Source organism: Bos taurus, chromosome 15 (assembly GCF_002263795.3).
Source record: "Bos taurus isolate L1 Dominette 01449 registration number 42190680 breed Hereford chromosome 15, ARS-UCD2.0, whole genome shotgun sequence".
NCBI lineage: Eukaryota > Metazoa > Chordata > Mammalia > Artiodactyla > Bovidae > Bos > Bos taurus.
The window spans coordinates 31,914,997-31,933,760 of NC_037342.1; the positions used below are offsets into that span (position 1 = coordinate 31,914,997).

The 18,764-nt window shown below is 43.4% G+C and overlaps 1 long non-coding RNA gene across 2 annotated transcripts in view; it reads left to right on the plus strand.

Moving 5' to 3' along the window:
• The window catches only part of LOC132342321 (uncharacterized), a 68,947-nt gene that overhangs the window by 19,868 nt on the left and 30,315 nt on the right, over nucleotides 1-18,764 (plus strand). For both annotated transcript variants that reach the window (XR_009490652.1, XR_009490653.1), the window contains one exon: nucleotides 7,256-7,392. This is a non-coding gene — a long non-coding RNA (uncharacterized lncRNA). The remainder of the gene's footprint in view (nucleotides 1-7,255; nucleotides 7,393-18,764) is intronic.

The following is an 18,764-nucleotide window of genomic DNA, read 5'->3' on the forward strand; positions in this document are numbered from 1 at the left end:
CCCCAGGTTGGATCCTTTTCTTGTGTTTACTTTCGTGGTAACTGAAATTACAAACCACTTGGCTACTGAAGTCAGAGAGTTGGGACACATCACAAATTACTCCCACTAATTCATGGCATTACAACTGGCCAATCATTCAGTCTTATTTATAGGGTCTTCTAGACATTTGCTGGGTCAGACTCCCCTCTGCACTTTCTTCCGAAGTAGCTCAGGACTCTCGTTTCTCGGGCAGATTGCCTTTCTCAACTTAGTTGTTCTTCTGGGGTTTCATCTTGTCCCTTAATCTGGAACGTATTTCTTTGCTGTCTTATGTTGTTTACATTTCTATCTATATGTTTATGTATGCAGTAGCTTAGTTAGGGCTTCCCTGGTGGCTCAGACAATCCGCCTGCAATGCAGGAGACCTGGGTTCAATCCCTGGGCCAGAAAGACCCCCTGGAAAAGGGAATGGCTTAGTTATGTTTCTAGACCTTGAAGAATTGGCTCTTTGTAGAGGATGTTCTATTTGTCCCAGAAATACGTTCCCAAGGGCCAGCAACCAGTTGATCCCAGCGTAGGTTCTGAGCTGTGTTTGCAGACTCAGCTCCCAGGCTGCAATATAGTAGTTTTCTTGCTTCTGGTGTCTGCCCCCTAGTGGGAGAGGCTAGTCCAGAGGCTTGTGCAGGCTTCCTGGTGGGAGGGGCTTGTGCCTGCCCACTGGTGGGTGGAGCTGGATCTTGGACCTCTGGGGATCAGGGCTGTGTCCACGCAGGGGTGCAGAGGTGGCTGTGGGCTCAGGGAGTTTTGGGTAGCCTGTCTGCTGAAGGGTGGAGATGTGTCCAGCCCTGTTTGTTGTTTGGTTTGAGGCATCTCAGCATCAGCATCAGAGGTCAGAGGATATTGGGTGGGACCAGGTCTCCATGCTAATTACCGAAGCAATATGTCTGGCTTCAGCGAGGGGCTTGAAGATGAATACTCCTAATAAATCCACCACCAGCTTTTATGACCTCAGAGAGGGCCACTGTTGCCAGCTATCTCTCCAGGAGACACTCCCAAGACCAGTAGGTAGGTCTGGCCCAGGTTCCTGTGAAGTCACTGCTGTTGCTCTGTGTCCCAGTGCACATGAGACTTTGTGTGCACCCTGTGAGCTTGGCTCAGATGGTAAAGAGTCTGCCTGCAATGCAGGAGACTCAGGTTCAATCCCTGGGTCATTAAGATCCCCTGGAGAAGGAAATGGCAACCCACTCCAGTATCCTTGCCTGGAGAATTTTATGGTCAGAGGAGCCTAGGGTAGCAAAAAGTCAGACACAACTGAGCGACTTTCACTTTCACTTTTTTCTTTCTAAGAATGGAGTCTCTGTTTCTCCCAACCGTGTGGAACTCCTATAATCAAGCCCCACTGGCTACTGATGTCAAGTGCTCCCTTCTCCTGCTCCCCAGGCTCCTCCTCTCAATCCCAGACCTCCAGGCTGGGAAGCCTGACGTGGGGTTTAGAGCTTTTACTCCTGTGAGAGAACTTCTATCATATAAGTATTCTCCAGTTTGTGGGTCACCCACCTGGACGGTATGGAATTTGATTGTATCTCGAGTGCACCCCTTCTACTGTCTCGTGGTTTCCTTACATCTTTGGATGTAGAATATTTTGGGGGGGTAGCTTCCAGTCTTTTTTGTCAATGGTGGTTCAGCAAATAGTTGTGATTCTGGTGTGCCTGTGAGAGGAGGTGAGCTCAAGGTCCTTCTACTCTGCCATCTTGTCTCCCTCTCCAAAACTTAGCTCTCTGAGTAGGGAGGAGTAATTTCCTTAAGTAATCAAAGACTGCAAGTAACAAATCCTTCCTTCTCCCACTCTTTACCTTAGTTGTGTCTTTTGGCTCAACATCCTCTGAGAGGTGAGCCCAGTTATCAGGTAACATCAGTGCAGTCTTGATGGTCCCAATGCACGTGTGCTGTGCATTGCATTGTGGGAACACCATGGTGGCCAGCCAATCATCACGGGAGCTGCCCAGAGACCATCACAGCCACAGTGGATGATGTTGCGGCTACATGGGACTCTCACCTTCCAAATATACATTTTAGATTGGCCTACCTGCCTTTGATCTGATTTCTGTCATCCCCAAAATCATACTATTGCCAGAGGGACACGGAATAGAAAGCGATTCTAAGCAGGTTAGTCCCCAGTTTAAAACCAAATTCAGTGGATCCCACACACGGCTGTTAAGACAAAGGCATCCTATGACCCAGCTCTTCCAAATCTGTTGACCCTCTTCTCTGCCCTCACTACGTCACACCTTACATCCCCTTTATATGGGTTCCAGAAGACCCACTAATAGCACCTGCCTTCCTTGCTAGAGCTCTGATCCCTGCTGGATCAGTTGAGTCATACAACAAGGAGACCACATGTGAAAGACCAAGACACCCCCTTTGGCACTGACAAAGTCCATGCTGGAGAAGGCGACTCCTGTGTAGATGAGGGGCCTTCCTTGAGGTGAGTGAACCCCAGAAAGACAGCCTTGTGCCCACTATCTACAGCTCACTCCTATCAGGAAGAGAAGAGAGTTAACCAAGCACACTCACAGAGTTCTCAGATTTACTCATCAGAATTCACTCCAGTTTCAGAATTCTCCAATCAGAGCTTACTTCTCCAGGACCTCTGTGGTGGTCCAGTGGTTAAGACTCCGAGCTTCCAGTACAGGAGGCACAGGTTTGATCCCTGGTCAGGGGAGATCCCATATACCACATGGTGTGGCCGAAGCAAAACAACAAAACAAAATAGAGAATTCACTTCTCTGGAAGAGAAGTAAAGAGAGAGAGAGTGGACAGGGTGAGACAGCGGCGCTTCCTCCAGGCAGGAAGAAGCCACAGGAATGGAGAAGGAGTGTCCCCTTCATGTCACCTCACATTGTGTGCCTTTTCTCATTCTGTTTGACTCCCTAGAATACTATCCCCCACTTTCCATCTACTTCCCTTGCACTCATCCTCCAAGACTCAGGTCCGACTTGATCTCCTTCAGAAACCCTCTGTGAATCCCCAGAACGTGACTCTCCTCTGGGTTCACATCTCTCAGAGCACTCACCTTAGTGCCAGAAACGTCTTTTTTTTTTTTTTTTGGTGTAATAATTTTTGTATCTATTTAGGTAATATACTTCTCATGCCAAATATTAGACAAATTCGGTGACAAATGATTATCTTTTGCAAATTATTTTGTTTTGTATTTGTGACTTCAGTTTTTTCCTTATAGAATAGATCTGTATAATAGGAGTTTGCAAATAAAGGTATAAAAACAGAAATCACTTAACTCCATACCTTTAATGTAATATCTCAAATTAATATTTTAAAGTATTCTCTTATATTTGCTTTCTTGTGCATATTTTTTATTTTTTTAACACCAAAAGCATTTTGTATTGGGGTATAGCCAATTAACAACATTGTGATAGTTTCAGCTGAACAGTGAAGGGACTTAGCCATACATATACATGTATCCAGAAATAACGCTTAACCAGATATGTGGGCATCCCATGCCCCAGCCAAGCTGACGCATAAGATTACCTATCACACTGGATAACGTTTTCTCTTTTTAAAAGATAAACTTTATCACCAGAGGGAATCTAGTCTCTGTGTGGACACGGCCTTGTCTGTCCTTAATGATTCACAGCAAGTCTTTATCTAACCTATTATTATATTGCCCACATGTATAATGGGCCTGGCAGATAAGAGAAGCACAATAGTTTTATTTAATGAATAAATAAATAAATGAAAAAATGGGTCCTTGATAACTACTTTCGAAATAAATTGAAAAGATTTTGATCATTATTTACACAGTACAGTCCGAGGACTCACCTCATTGCTTTGAATCCTCACCTTCAGCCCTACCATCCATTCTGTTTAACGGCCCCTCTGGCTGCTCCTCATTCTATGCCAGCACCCCACCCCCACCCCCCACTCCCCAGAGCCTCTGGACTAAGTTACTCTCTATGCTTGGAACATTCTTCACCTCAGGTATAGCCATGAATCACTCCCACACCTCCATCAGGCCTGCGCTGAAATGTCACCTTTTAAGTAGGCCATCCCCAACTGTTATATTTTAAATTGAGGTTTCTACTCTCCACTCTCCCTGTCCCCACTGCCCTGCCTTTTGTTCCTTTCTATCACATATATATCACCAACTGACAAATCACCTATTAAGTAGTTAATTTAGTCATTCATTCATTCATAAGTTTATCCCTCTCTAACCTGAACAGACAAATACTGCTGTATCCCTAGTGCCCAGAACAATGTCTAACATATAGTGGATAAACAAAAATATTTTATATGTGATAGAGATTACATTTTCCAATCTCCCTTGCAGCTTAGGTGGCTCTGTGGGTAAGTCTGGGCCATGGGTGCAAACAGAAGTGATGAACACAACTTCTACTTTATCTCTAATTTGAAAGATAAGCAGCTTTTTAGTCCAGCATGTAAGGAGCTTGGAAGTCACCACTCCAGCCTAACAAGTAAAAAACTAAACAAACAGGAAAATCAATAACTCTTCTTGGGTCTGTTGAAGAAGTTAGATCACAAGGCAAACCACTGCCCCTAAAACTGGAAAGAAGGACAGGAAGATAAAGAACCTGCCTGCCAATGCAGGAGACATAAGAGACACAGGTTTGATCCCTGGGTTGGGAAGATCCCCTAGAAGAGGGCATGACAACACACTCCAGTGTTCTTACTTGGAGAATCCTATGGACAGAGGAGAGCCTGGTGGGCTACAGTCCATAGGATTGCAAAGAGTCAGACATGGCTGAAGTGGCTTAACAGGTAGGCAGGCAGGCATGGGCAGATACAGAGAGCCACAACATCAGCACAGTACATATTCTTCTCAAGAGCACATGAAACATTCTCCAGGACAGATCATATGTGAGGCCACAAAACCCGTCTTAATACATTTAAGCAGACTGAAAGTGTATCAAGCATCTTTTCTGACCACGATGATAATAAACTAGACATCAGTGACAAGAAAAGAACTGGAAAATTCACAAATATGTGGAAATTAAATGACATGTTACCAAAAAACTAATGGGTCAGAGAAAAAAATAAAAAGAAATTTAAAAATATCTTGAGAGATGTGAAAATAGAAATACAACATTTAAAGACCTATGGGATGTAGCAAAAATAATTCTAAGAGGGAAGTTAATAGAGATCCATGCCTGCATTAAGAAAAACAGAAAGATCTTGAATAAGCAACCTACTTTAACTCCTCAAGGAACTAGAAAAAGAAGAACTAAAGAAGCCCAAATTTGTGTGTGTGTGGTAGTCACTCAGTTGTGTCTTACTCTTTGCAACCCAATGGACTGCAACCTGCCAAGCTCCTCTGTCCATGGAATTCTCCAGGCAAGAATACTGGAGTGGGTTGCCATTCCCTTCTCCAGGAGATCTTCCCGACCCAGGAATCCAACCTGGGTCTCCTGCATTGTGGGCAGATTCTTTATCATCTGAGCCACTAGGGAAGCCCAGCCCAAAGTTAGAAGGAAGGAAATTACAAAGATCAGAGTGGAAATAAATAAAATAGAGACTAAAAAGACCACAGAAAAGATCAATGAGGGGACTTCCCTGGTCGTCCAGTGGCTGAGACTCCATGCTCCCAATGTAGGGCACCTGGGTTCGAACCCTGGTCGGGTAACCAGATCCCACATGCTGCAACTAAAGATTCCTTGTGCCACAACCAAGACCAAGTGCAATCAAATAAATAAATGAATGAAATTAAGAGCTGGTTTTTAAAGATATACAAAATAGAAAAACTTATGCCCAGACCAAAAAAAACCCAAACAAACCTGTACACAAATATTTATAGCAGCTTTATTCATAATTGCCAAAATTTGAAAGCAGTGAAGATATCCTTTGGTAGTTGAGAAGAATAACTATGGTGTATCAGACAATGGAATATTACTCAATGCTACAAAACCATGAAAAGACATGGAAGAAGCCAAAATGCATATTATTAAGTGAAAAAAGACAATCTGAAACGGCTGAATACAGTATGAAATGCTACATACTGTAGATTCTGATTATTTGAGGTTCTGGGAAAGGGAAAGCCATGAAGACGGTAGAAAGATCTGCGGTTGGACTTCCCTGACAATCTAGTGGTTAAGACTCTGAGCTTCCAACACAGGGGGCACAGGTTTGGTCCCTGGTCAGGGAACTAAGATCCCACATGCTGGTGCTGCCAGAAAAAAAGATCAGTAGTTGCCAAGGGGTGGTGGAAGGAAGAAGTAGGCAGAGCACAGAGGATTAGGCCAGCTATTCCCTATAATTCTACAGTGGTAGATACATTTGTCCAAACCCATAGAACGTACACCACCACCAGTGAACCCTAGTGTAAACCATGGTCTTTGGTTGATAATGATGTATCCATGTTGTACATAAGTGGGAAGTATGCTCATAAATGGGAATGGGTGGGGGAGTGGATATGGGAGTTTTCTGTACTCTGACCAATTTTACTGTAAACCTAAAATAACTAAAAAATAAAGTTATTAATTTTTAAAAAAGATTAGCAGGTTGCCCTGAAGTTTTCTCTCTCAACTTCCCATAGGCTGAGATACAGATGTTCTTATGGCTCACCCTTGATCATTCAATGATGTCATTCCATTATATGACAGGTCATGGAGACCCTGAGAGCCCGACTCGTGGCCACACCCATGGCCCCTGCTCACCTGCCAGCCTGGGCCACTCACAGCGGGAGTGTGTATAAGAAAGAACGGGGCTTCACTTTTATTACAGCAGCTTATCCTTAACCCATCCCATAGAATAAATAAATGAATAAATGCGTATATATCACACTTTAATACCAAAGGGCATCTATGGTGGATTAGAATAATTTACGAGGTGAATTACAAGTCCACATAAAGATGGACCAAATAAATAAGACATTATCCACCAGGAGATAAGGGTAATAAGCAAAAGCATCCAGGATGACATAGTCACTGCACTGAAGCAATGAGTTTAATTCACAAATGCCAGAAATTGAGGCAGAAAGAGAAACACATGTTCTAACCCATGTCTGATGAAGAGAGTTATATATTTTCTTTTATATGATTTCAGAAAATTCAGGGAGTATGTCGTTTCAGGGACTACACATTTATAGCTATAGGATCCTACATTCCCTGGGGGCTGGGGGCGGGGGTGACAGTGGAAAGAGAAATTTTCTAACAGTAAAAGCCACATTGAATAAATTGTAAGCCCCTGTGGATTAGAGACTACTTTTTCCTCACCCCCAGCCTCCTCTCCTATGCTTCCCCTTTAGTGCGGAATCTCGCCCTGGAAACTACGACTCTGCCATTCCTCCCTGGGGTCTGGGATCTCTGAGTGCTGGTCCCTGGAGAAGAGAGAAGGCACCGAGGCCAAGCAATTGGGAGAATAAGAATTGAAGCCCTTAAAGTGGTGAGGAAATTCTGTTAATCATCTAATTGTAACTTCTCAGTGGAAGAAGTCATTTGATCTTTTCAGCCAACTCTGGGAAAAGCAACACATCTATTTAGTGCTGACCTTAGATCCCCTCTTCATTCAGCAAAATCATTTCTCACCTCTCCAAAGAGATTTGCTGGCTTGGAAAAAATCAGCTTCTAGATTGCTAGGAGCTTTGTAAACTTTTCTTTCTCCTCTTCACCCCAGTTCTTTAAGTTAAAATAAAAATTATAGCCCTGGGAAGAAAAAAGCATACATAAATAAGGTGACTCTGGCTGATGAAAGGAACTCTATAAATAAGGTGAAATTTGCCAAGTCACCATAATACCACACAGATTTCAAAGTATTTGACACCTGATAATTTTAATTAAAAAACATTTCCAATTCATGGGCATAATAAACATTTTTGGAAAACAGAAATACAAAAAAGAAAATCTTGTTACTAGGCTGCAATGACCACAATTAATATTTCAGGATTCAGTCTTTCTCTTGAAAAGGAGCAGGACCTTATGGTCTTTGCTCCCTCATGTCCTCAGCCTGACTTTTGTCTGTAGAAAAATTTTAGTCAAAGAATAAATTTAATCAGAGAAGTGAGAAAAGAAAGAAAACAGTCAAATGAGACCAAATAATACTTTATTTGCAAAGTCAAAAACCTTTAGTTCCTCCTCAAGGGCTACAGGTAATACTCTGAGCCCTATCCTTTGAGCTGTCTTATAGATACTGAAGGACTTCCCTGGTGGCTCAGACGGTAAAGCATTTGTCTACAATGCGGGAGACCCAAGTTTGATCCCTGGGTCGGGAAGATCCCCTGGCGAAGGAAATGGCAATCCACTCCAGTACTATTGCCTGGAAAATCCCATGGACAGATGAGCCTGGTATGCTACAGTCCATGGGGTCGCAAAGAGTCGGACACGACTGATCGACTTCACTTCATAGATACTGAAACCCCCACCAGGTGAAGAAGTTAATTACAAGGTGACCAGATTAGCCATGATATCAGCTGCCACAATTCCAAGAACTGGTCTCACAGAAATGGAAACAAACCGACCCTGGAACTGAAGACTGCTGCTGCTGCTGCTAAGTCACTTCAGTTGTGTCCAACTCTGTGCGACCCCATAGACAGCAGCCCACCAGGGGATCCCCCGTCCCTGGGATTCTCCAGGCAAGAACACTGGAGTGGGTTGCCATTTCCTTCTCCAATGCATGAAAGTGAAAAGTGAAAGTGAAGTCGTTCAGTCGTGTCCAACCCTCAGCGACCTCATGGACGGCCTTCCAGACTCCTCCGTCCATGGGATTTTCCAGGCAAGAGTACTGGAGTAGGGTGCCATTGCCTTCTCAGGAAACTGAAGACTAACTGTACTTAAAACAATCAGGATGATACTGATCAGACTACCGATGACCAGTTTCATGATGACTGTCAGATCTGCTTGTGCTGTTTCTGCACGTAGCCCACTCCCTCCATCTATGAAAGTCCTTGCCCACTGATTGTCAGCGGGGGGAGCCAGCCTTTGGACAGGAGTCTGCCCCACTTCATTGCTGGCCTCTGAAATAAAGCCAACCTTTCTTTCCACCAGCTTGGCCTCTTTATTGGCTTTAGAACAGGGAGCAGCTGGACTCCACTTTTGCTAACAGGTTTTTGGTGCCCAGCGTGAGGCTGCCCTCTCGAGACAGCTGGCTCCCGGGATTTGCCCAAGAAGAGCCATTGGCCATGGTGATGTGCGGGGATGGTGGTGATGATCCTGCTGTTTGTGCTTCTCTGGCCTCGAGAGGGGGATTTGGGGGACATTCCTGCTACTGCTGCTAAGTCGCTTCAGTCGTGTCCTCCTCTGTGTGACCCCATAGATGGCAGCCCACCAGACTCCCCCGCCCCTGGGATTCTCCAGGCAAGAACACTGGAGTGGCTTGCCATTTCCTTCTCCAATACATGAAAGTGAAAAGTGGAGTCGCTCAGTCATGTCCGACTCTTCACGACCCCATGGATTGCAGCCTACCAGCTCCTCTGTCCATGGGATTTTCCAGGCAAGAGTACTGGAGTGGGTTGCCATTGCCTTCTCCCGGGGGACATTCCTAGCAGCTGCCAAAACCATTTGTTTTGGGGATTGTCTCTGTTTCTCCCCTGCTGAGCAGTGGCTGCCAATGTACGCTTTTCCTTGGTGGAATGGAAACATGAATCTGGACAAGCTGATGAGCTCCAGGACTGAGTAAGTCCTTGGATGTGCACTCAGGGAAACCTCTCTTTTGAGCACAAAGTACTATTAGGCATTCTTGCCAGTTGGTTCTGATGTTGTCTGACCTTGAGGACCATTTGTGGGCGCTGAGTGTCACTTGGGCATTTTATTGGCTCTAGCATGGTGAGCAGCTGGACCCCACTTTTGGTAACACTCTGGGTCTCCCCTCCTCTGAAGATCTCTTCATCTCTGTTTGTCTCTCCCTACTTCTTCCTCCATCCTGCAAAACTGATATATCATAAAGCACACAATGTCTGTAACTTGCTTTTTTGTTTAACCATATATAAGAAATGCTTTTTCCATTTTTAAACACAGACAGCCACAAGAGGATGATTCAGCTCAGAGCTCTTAATTTAGGGCACGCTGACGTACAGCTGCAGTTCTTCCATTCACAAATACTGACTGTGTGTCGGGGACCAGGTTCTGGGCTAGACCTTAATGTTATGAAAGAGAGCTGGTCTCATGAAGCTTACAGTCCAGCAGGGAGGATGGACGCTAAATGAGCCCTCACCAGTGGGGTGAAAATTACATAAAGAGAAGTGCAAGGGTTCTCAGGGATATAGAACAAGCACCAGATTAGGGCAGGATGGTGGTAGCTCAGAACTGTGTACCCGAAGAGGTAATTCCCAGATCTCACTGACATTATGTCAAGGCCAAGTTGCCTTCCTGCTGAGTCTTTCCATGCACGAGAAGCTCCTGGGTCATTCAGGCTGTGTTTTAAATAAAACGCTGCTTGCCAAAGTCAAAGGATCACCCAAGTTCAGTGTGGGAAGAAATGGACCCTCTCCTACACCACTGTAAGAATTTAAACAGGTACACCCATTCTAGGAAAGCAATTTAGTGACATGTATTTGAAATGTGTTCGGTCACTCGGTCATGTCTGACTCTTTGCGACTCCATGGGCTGTAGCCCCCTAAGCTTCTCTGTCCATAGGGATTCTCCAGGCAAGAATACTGGAGTGGGTTGCCATGCCTTCCTCCAGGGGATCGTCACAACCGAGGGAGTAAACCCAGCTCTCCTGCATGGCAGGTGGAGTCTTACCATCTGAGCCACCAGAGAAGCCCTTGTATTTGAAATACAAATAAGCTTGCATTTGAAATAACAAGCTTAAAATGGCCTAAGCTTTGATCCAGAAATTCCTTAGCAAGAATCTATCCTGAGAAATTAATGTGAAACTTTAGTTACAAAAAGTTCTTGGTACAATTTCTTATAATAATGAGGGGGAAGCAAACTAAATTTTCATCACAATCAGAAAGGTAAAATAAATTACAGTCCTTTCATTCAGTGAGATATTTTATGATAAATAGGAATAGTTACCATTTGTTAAGCACTTACTATATAAGTTCTAGAACCTGTTCAAAGCTTTTGAAATATTATTCTCAAAGAATATGTAAATTATGGGAAATGCTTATTATGTAAGGTTGAGAGGGAAATGGAAGTAAAAAAGATTTTATTTATACTCCAGTTTGGATTTTGTCATGCATTTATATGCACATAGAATGAAAAAAGGCCAGAATGCTAATGATGGTGGGATTACCAATGACTGATAATTTCTTCTCTTTTCTATATCTAAATTTTCTGTAATAAGGATCTATCAAACAAATTGATTTATTTTAAGATGTACCATCTTTAAAACCATATTCAAATGCTTTTAATGACTTGTTTTCAACAATGCTTAAATATGAAAAAGAAAAAAAGGCTAGACTGTATCAGACAGTTAATAAATCTGGCAGTGGCCCTACTTCCTAAGGATCTGTGGGTTTGCAGAGTGTTGCCCAGATTCACCTCTCCATGTGTCAGATCCTACCTGGGTCTCCTCAGATGATTAGGACTGGCTTTGGAGAGAATCTGGCTCCCTAGGTGACACTAATGGTAAAGAATCTGCCTGCCAATGCAGGAGACACAAGAAACGTGGGTTTGATCCGTGGGTCAGGAAGATCCCTAGGAGAAGGAAATGACAACCCACCCCAGTATTCTTGCCTGAATAATATCATGGACAGAGGAGGCAGGTGACTGAACACACACTTGGAGGGAATCTGGGCTTGAATCCTGATCCTGTCATTTAGTGGATAGACCCAAGGCAACAGCTTGCTTCCCTCTCAAATTCTGTTTCCTCATCTGCAAAATGGGAATCTTGACATCTACCTCACAGAATTGCTATGAGGGCAGTACCCAGGGGAAGGGCAACGACATCTGGTGAGTGCCCGTACATGCTGGCTTAGTGCTGGCTCTGAATCGGCAGTTACCCGCAGAAGGGCCCCACAGCTGAAGTTTACTGTGATCAGGTTTGCTGGTGAGACGCACCCAGAGGGTGTGTGCTGCCGTCCTCCCGAGGGCTAGACTATACTTGGCTGAGGGTTCCAGTTCATGAAGGACAGCTGTGGCAAAACTGAGGCATGAGCCTCAGTCTCCTGTGTGCTGACGGGAGGCCCGATTCTGACAAACGGCCCTGTGTTCTCAGCACCTGTCACTCACGCCCTGTCAGAAGGAGCTGGACACCGCTCCAGGCACCAGCCCAAAAGAGGGGAGAGGAACACTTTTTAGGCTACCCAGTCCCACTTGTTGTTTTTTTTTTCCTTTGAAAGGGGCTCAACACAGTACCACACAGAGCTAGCTATTTCAACAACGAAAGCTTGAGGAAGTAATTTTTAACTTATATTTTAAAGGAATCCCCGAGAAGAAAGGTTCTGAGGTTTGCAGAGAGACTAAATAAAAAATGTAACATTCTGGCAGTCTTTGCCAGAAGAGCTGTCGTAGAGATATTCTCCAGAGCCGATCTTAAGTAAAACCTCCTTTAAAGTCTTGTAAGATGTACTGAGTCCCTATTTTGTCAAATGTTTCTTCTTTGAGGGGGATTGATTACCAGGCTGAGCACAGGGACAGACCCCCATACACTTACCATCATCTGTGTCAGGCACTTGAACTAAGGTGCCCTGCTGACTGCCCGCAAGCTTGTGGTCCACGGATAGCGTCTGATTCTTTTCATCGACACACCCCACTCTCCCCTTGCATTTGTGCAGAGGAGTGGCTCCACCTGCATTTATCCCAACCTGACATCAGAGTAGTGGTTTCTGACTTCCCACTTCTCCAATCTCACAGACCAGTTGAAACACAGAGAAAGCCCAAATGGCAGCCATCCTAGATTTATGGATTTGCGGGGGTGTTAGTCCTAAAAATGAGAGCTCATGTCCGCGGGGGCTCTGCAGGCAAAGCAATAATTTCAAAGCTGGATATCAGCAGAAAAACTAATGAGACCATTTAAAACGTGTGTTAATGTGATATGGGTGTAAAATTAACAACCCTTTGATCGCTGAGTCACAAATACCCTCCTGAGGTCCATCTGGACATCACAGAGAGGACTGTCTCTCCAGGGCAGTGTGCCAGACAGGAGTGGGAAGGCATGGGAGCCTGGGGATGACCCAGCTGCATCTTAAAATTAATACTGTGTTAAATTAGCCCCCTCTGTAAGTGCTGTTTGGTTAAGAGCTGCCAGGACTGCTTGTGGGATCAACAGCGGCTGGATGTGTGTGGAGCCCCATTCTTCCTCCTTTGGTTAATCAGGGCCAAACCATAAAGGGAGAACTGCTGCCTTAATAATCACTGTATCTACCACTTCTTGAGTGCTCACTAAACGCCAAGCTCTGTGCTAAACCCTTTGTGTGCATACCTTGATTAGTCCTCACACCACTGCAAGGTGAGCAGTACTAGTATTTTTTTACTTATTAAAATTATAGTGATTTACAATATTGCACTAGTTTCAGGCATACGGCATAGTGATTCAGTTGTTTGATGTTTTTTTTTTTGCAGATTATATTCCATTATAGGTTATTAAAAGATATTGAATATAATTCCCTGTGCTATACAGTAAATCCTTGTTGCTTATCTATTTTCTATATGGTACTTTGTTAATCCCATGCTCCTAATTTATCCCTCCTCCCCTCTGTCTCCCCTTTGATAACCATAAATTTGTTTTCTATGCCTGTGAGTCTGTTTCGTTTTGCTTACAGAGTCATTTCTATTATTTTTTTAGATTCTATTCATAAGTGATACCTTACAGCGTTGGTCTTTCTCTGACTTATTTCGCTAAGCTTAGTATTCTCTAGGTCCATCCATATTGCTGCCGATAGCAATATTTGATTCCTTCTTGGCCTTAAAGAAGAATATATATATATTAAACACAACTTCTTTATCCACTCACCTGCTGATGGACATTTAGTTTGGTTCCATATCTCAGCTATGGGTACATAGTGTTGCTGTGAGCATGTTGGGGTGAGTGTATCTTTTTCAATTAGAATTTTCTTTTTTTTTTCAGATATATATCCGTGAGTGAGGTTGCTGGATCATATGGTAGCTCTATATTTAGTTTTTTAAGGAAACTTCATACTGTTTTCCATAGTAACTGCACCAATTTACATTCCAACCAACAGTGTAGGAGGGTTCCCTTTTCCCCACATCCTCTCCAGAGTTTGTATTCTATAGACTTTTTGATGATGGCCATTCTGACTGGTATGAAGTGATACCCCCTTGTTGTTTTGATTTGTATTTCTCTAACAACTAGCAGAATTGAGCATCTTTTCATGTACCTATTCACCATTTATCAGACTTTCTTAACCTGCAATGGGTACTTCCTTCTTACAAAGGGTCAAGGGTGGTCTTCCTTCATGCAGGTCACGGGGGTATCTAGCCACTCTAGCATCTTACAACCAAAGTCCAGAAATATTTCTAACCAACAGATAAATATCTGTTTTTCTGCTGAACTTGGGTAGAGGCATCTACATTTTGGTTTAGTAAGGTCTGTTCCTAATCCTACCACTATTAATAGAACATAAGGAAAAGCAGGAGCAGGCTATTGTTGAAATACAGTCTGGGAGCTGGAAAAGGTCTTATAGAGATAAATCTTCCCCTCAGGATATCTGGGCATCTGTGTGTTGCCCAGCACTTTCTGAACTAATCTGGATCAGAGAGCAGGCATCTGTGACCTCATCCTGGTGGCCTGCCATGATGGGGAACGGGAAGCCGCCCAAATTGGCCATGGAGCCCACCTCACACAGATGCATTCTAAGTCCACCACCACATCCTTCCCCATTGCAGTGATTGCAGGACTGCCTTTCTGAAGTGTGTTTCCCGGGACACGTTGGTGCCAAGTCCTGACATATCGTGGCATGTTGCACCAGTCGCACTGAAGCCAGCCTCTGTCAGCAGGGAATGGAAGGCCTTTCAGAAGCTATCAGAAATCCAGCCAAGAAACCCATCCTTTCTTTTGAGAAGGGAAGAAAGAGAGGCAGTCAGTTGACAAGGAAGGAACAATCCTGGCAAGTAGTATAACCCAACTCCCAGTCCCAGGGTAAAAGGGAGAGAGAAAATGAAGAAAGAAACAGCCAGCAACTTATGCTCCTTTATATTTTCACAAACGAGATCCCCTGGCTGACCTTTGAGGCTAGCTGGGAAGTTATCCCCCACACTGAGCATGCAAAAAGGGCCCACACTGTATCTCTCTGCTACTCTCTCTGCAGCTGCTCCATGACCTTGCATAGCCCGCCTGGGCCCACCTCAGTTGCAGCACAGAATCCCAAACAAATACAGCCTGGCTGGGGGGTAAGTAGGAGCAAAGATGGAGCCAAGAATAAGATTCAATATCAGGCTGGCCCCAGGGACCCATGTGCTGATTCTATTCTGGAGGCATGAGCCCTGGTAGCTAAGGCACAGACCCACTCCATCCCACAGAAGGCAGGAGGATGCCGGCTGCACAGAAGTGGAAAATGTGCTTCCCATGCTGGACCTCAAGAGCTCAGACCACTTGCCTACTCACTCTCTTAAAAGCATAGAAAGTGCAAATGACCCTACAGACCACCTGATAAATGTCTGCTTGCCCTTCAGATTGCACTTCTTCTTTTCCTGTTCAGATTACCACATCTTTACTTGAGAATGCTTCTAAAACTGTGGTAAGAATTTTTATAGCAAAGTATATTGAATGCCATGTGTTTGCATAAATACATGGAAACAATATCACATTAAAGCAAAGGCAATACATAACTACTCAATTAGTTTTCTATTAAACAAGAATTAATTCACAAAACAAATCTGATTAGACTATACTCTAAAAAGATACAAGGACAATACTAGGATAAAGTAGACCACTTAGTCACCTCAGCTTACAATCAAGAATATCCTTTCTTTGTTGTTGTTATTCAGTCGTTCAGTCATGTCAGAGTCTTTGCAACCTCGTGGACTGCAGCACGCCAGGCTTCCCTGTCTTTCACAATCTCCCCAAGCTTGCTCAAACTCATGTCCATTGAGTCGGTGATGCCATCCAACAATCTCGTCTTCTGTTGTCCCCTTCTCCTGCCTTCAATCTTTCCCAGCATCAGGCTCTTTTATAATGTGTTGACTCTTTGAATCAGGTGACCAGAGTTTTGAAGCTTCAGCTTCAGCATCAGTCCTTCCAATGAATATTCAGGACTGATTTCCTTTAGGATTGACTAGTTTGATATCCTTGCAATCCAAGGGACTCTCAAGAGTCTTCTCCAACACCACAGTTCAAAAGCATCAATTCTTTGGTGCTCAGTCTTCTTTATGGTCCAACTCTCACATCCATACATGATTACTGGAAAAAACATAACTTTGACTATATGGACCTTTGTCAGCAAAGTAAGCTTTTTTGCTTTTTAATTTGCTGTCTAGGTTTGTCATAGCTTTCCTTCCAAGGAGCGAGCATCTTTTAATTTCATAGCTGCAGTCATTGTCTGCAGTGATTTTGGAGCCCCCCAAAATAAAGTCTCTCACTGTTTCCATTGTTTCCCCATCTACTTGCCATGAAGTGATGGGACTGGATGCCATGATCTTAGTTTTCGGAATGTTGAGTTTTAAGCCAACTTTTCACACTCCTCTTTCACCTTCATCAAGAGGTTGTTTAGTTCCTCTTCACCTTCTGCCATAAAGGTGGTATCATCTGCATATTTGAGGTTATTGATATTACTCCCAGCAATCTTGATTCCAGCTTCTGTAGATACTAACTAAAAAAGAAGCCCCCTCAAATTAATCCAACCCAACAAAATATATTTGCCATCATTACTATTGCTGCATTCTTTTTTATTTTACTTCTTTTTTCAGTACATGACACTTCTCCATCATCCCCCAAATCCAATACTTTCAACAATTTAGCATGAACTTAGTCTCAAAATCGTCTCCAGCTACTAGGACACAGCCAGTCTGGGAAAGTGCCCATTCTCCAACCTTCTATCAAACTTGCCGTGTCTTTGCTTGAGCCATTTGCTTTGCCAGTCATGCCCCGTCCTCACCTCTTCTTAGCCAGTAAACCCCCTGCTCCTGTTTGTCAAGGGCCAATTCAAAGACCACCTCTATCATGATGCTGTCCCTCATCATTCCAGCCACAAGTTATCTATTAAATATGGACAGGACCTCATATGGCCCTTCCTACACAATGGTATATAGTACTGATATTTGTAAGGTTCCCATTTTTATCGTCTTGCAAGAATTCTTTGTGATTAGTGGACATCTCTTGTATTGCTTTGTGTTTTGGCAACCTGCTCCAGTATTCTTGCCTGGAAAATTCCATGGACAGAGGAGCCTGGCAGGCTACAGTCCATAGGTTGCAAAGAGTGGGACCCGACTGAGCACAGACACAAAGCAGCCTTCGTGTTTCTTTCATCAGTTAGTTAGTGCTACATAGTAGAGTCATTTTTTCTCATTGTTCTATCAATTTCAGTCTCCGCCTTTTAAATATGGTATCTCTCTGTCACCTCTACATAATGACTTTTTTGACTCTTTTCCTAGACTGGTGGTCTTTTGAAGATTATGACACATTCAGAATTACACTTTGGAAGATTCCTCTGGGAATTTCACATGGGAGGGAGTGCAGATGGGAAGAGAGTCTAGTCCAGGGTGTTCCACAGTGTTTGCATATAGACCTTTATACAATCTGTGTCCATGAAATTGTGTGACATGGCTGTGCTGATGAAACCAAAACCTGGAAGACTAGTTAAGAATCCTTTTCAACAGTCTAGGAGAAGCTCTAACGTAACTCAGCTAAGACAGAGGCAAATGGGGAAAGGAGAACAAATACAAACAACACTATAGAGGGAGACATGTAAGACGTGAGACTGTGGGGAGATAGATTAGTTTTCACTTTCCTAGTATCCATCCTCTCTTTTCATAACAGCTCTGATGGATCTTCCCTTGAGGAGACACCTGTTACCATTTCAGGCCATATGGCTTGAGTGGGCACATACCCCAAACTTGGCCGATGAAAACATTATATCTTCTTGAGGACTGGTGCTATCAGAAAAGAGATTTTTTTTGGGGGGGGGGGGGCGGGGTGGTAACCAAGCTAAAGAGCTTTCCACGAATGAAAACAAATAGAAAAAAACAAAGCAAAAAGACAGAGTCCTATTAATATCTTTGGGACTTTAGGTCCTACCATAGTGAAAATCAGTGAACTTCCCAATCATATGAGTTGGTCTATTTTCTTTGACATAAATCAATTGGGTTATTGTTCTCCAACTTTCAACAGAGAGTCCTAAGCAGAAGGACTGGTGGCCAAGTGTTTGACATAAGGAAAACTGAAGAGTCAAAATGCCCTGTTGTTTGGGGACCTGGGAGAAAGATGATTACCACCATCAACTGTTAAAAACATAAACGACAATGAGGTCATGTGAACACCAATATTTAGAAAGCAATACAAGATATGAGCTAAAATTCATGTGAAAAATTGAACCAAGATTAGCACATTCAGAACAAAAAAGAAGGTAGGGAAAATGGTACAGTTTTAACAACCAGTGGAAAGCAGAATCAGTTCAGTTGCTCTTGTAAATATTATGTCTTAGCCATCAAGTGAGAACTTCAAACTAAAAAGAAGAGCACAAGAGAAAGAAAAACAACAGTGAAGATATGTGATGATCTAGTAAGGAAAGAAAAGGCTTAAGAAGAAAGAACATATCTGTGTTGTTTACTGTAAATATATATCCAAATTTGGAACCATAGCTGATACATAATAGGTGCTCAGTAAAAAGTTGCTGATTGAGTTAATGATCTGCTTGTATTAAAAAATAGTCACTAGGTTGGTAGCTCTTGGAAATGCTTTGTCTTTCCTTTCATCCGAAC